Source organism: Aedes aegypti, unplaced genomic scaffold (genome assembly GCF_002204515.2).
Source record: "Aedes aegypti strain LVP_AGWG unplaced genomic scaffold, AaegL5.0 Primary Assembly AGWG_AaegL5_hic_scaff_679_PBJ_arrow, whole genome shotgun sequence".
NCBI lineage: Eukaryota > Metazoa > Arthropoda > Insecta > Diptera > Culicidae > Aedes > Aedes aegypti.
In genome coordinates, this window is record NW_018736361.1 from 35,824 (window position 1) to 38,068 (window position 2,245).

Genomic DNA, 2,245 nt, shown 5'->3' on the forward strand with positions numbered 1-2,245 from the left:
TCTTCGCAGGGCGACTGGAAACAGATTTCCTAGTTTGCTAACCTATAATTTTAGATTTTTCTCTTTAGATTTCTTTTCCACTTCTCATAAGCCAGAATGTTTCACATCTTACCACTTCACTTTAGATACCGATACAAATTAGTGTAAGCATAAATAGAAACTAGTATAACAAATAACTTTATAGAATTATAGAAACAATAACTTTATAGAACAACGAAAAAAGGCTAAACTGTGACTAACTATAATGTGTTCACGCCCGATCTGTAGATTGCCAATCCTTGTATATTCTTGTTGTCATCTCTGACATTTCTCCCATGTCATCGTTAACCGTCACACGTACCGTCAGTTCCGCAGGCGCAAAGTACTTGAAACGACAGGTCAGCGTTCAATAAGTGCTGTAGACATCAGGTGCGGCGCAACACTTAAAGTGTACGCAACAGCACCTCTTAATCGAAATATTCTACAATCAATAAACATCCTCAACTGATTCCAATAACACTTTCTAGGGTGGAGCTTGCCAGGCTCCAGAAGTACCAATCAAGTGTCCAAATCAGCAATTTTCCATAAAACTTCTACAGCACCTCTCAATCGACATATTCTACAATCAATACACATCCTCAACTGATTCCAATAACACTTTCTAGGGTGGAGCTTGCCACGCTCCAGAAGTACCAATCAAGGTGTCCAAATCAGCAAATTTCCATAACTTCTACAGCACCTCTCAATCGACATATTCTACAATCAATACACATCCTCAACTGATTCCAATAACAACTTTCTAGGGTGGAGCTTGCCACGCTCCAGAAGTACCAATCAAGTGTCCAAATCAGCAAATGTCCATGAACTTCTACAGCACCTCTTAATCGAAATATTCTACAATCAATAAACATCCTCAACTGATTCCAATAACACTTTCTAGGGTGGAGCTTGCCAGGCTCCAGAAGTACCAATCAAGTGTTCAAATCAGCAAATGTCCATGAACTTCTACAGCAGCTCTCAATCGACATATTCTACAATCAATACACATCCTCAACTGATTCGAATAACACTTTCTAGGGTGGAGCTTGCCAGGCTCCAGAAGTACCAATCAAGTGTCCAAATCAGCATTTTCCATAAACTTCTACAGCACCTCTTAATCGACATATTCTACAATCAATACACATCCTCAACTGATTCCAATAACACTTTCTAGGGTGGAGCTAACCAGGCTCCAGAAGTACCAATCAAGTGTTCAAATCAGCAAATGTCCATGAACTTCTACAGCACCTCTTAATCGAAATATTCTACAATCAATAAAACATCCTCAACTGATTCCAATAACACTTTCTAGGGTGGAGCTTGCCAGGCTCCAGAAATACCAATCAAGTGTCCAAATCAGCAAATTTCCATAACTTCTACAGCACCTCTCAATCGACATATTCTACAATCAATACACATCCTCAACTGATTCCAATAACACTTTCTAGGGTGGAGCTTGCCACGCTCCAGAAGTACCAATCAAGTGTTCAAATCAGCAAATTTGCATTAACTTCTTACAGCACCTCTCAAATGACATATTCTACAATCAATACACATCCTCAACGGATTCCAACAGCACTTTCTAGGGTGGAGCTTGCCAGGCTCCCAGAAGTACCAATCAAGTGTCCAAATCAGCAATTTTCCATAAACTTCTACAGCACCTCTTAATCGACATATTCTACAATCAATACACATCCTCAACTGATTCCAATAACACTTTCTGGGTGTAATATACGAAGTATCCACAATTGCTGAATAGGAATATCTTGCATACAAGAAGGAAGTTTTTATGAATATGGCAATAAAGCACTGAACTGAAATTGTACCCTAACACTTACTAATTAATGATGAGCTCATCTATAATACGAAACAATAAACTGACTTGAATTATGGCCGGCTAACTGATCAGACGTTTTATATTGATCGTCCCGAATATCACATCTAGTTTTTGAGATATTGACTGACGAAAATGCAAAATTTGGCTATTTCAGTCATCTTGCATGCAAGTTCGCCAGCTTGTATGGCAATTTATTCGCTCAATTTTCCACAGAATTCAAACTTCATGTGCACAACACTTATTATCAACAAAGTTCCTAAAACTTTCGATACTCAAAAGTTGTTTTTTGATGGTTTCGAAAAGTATTGTATTTTGCCATATAAGAGAAATGAAGAATTTTGTATGCAGATTGCAAGCATATTGGAAAAATCGATTTAACTAAATTTAATC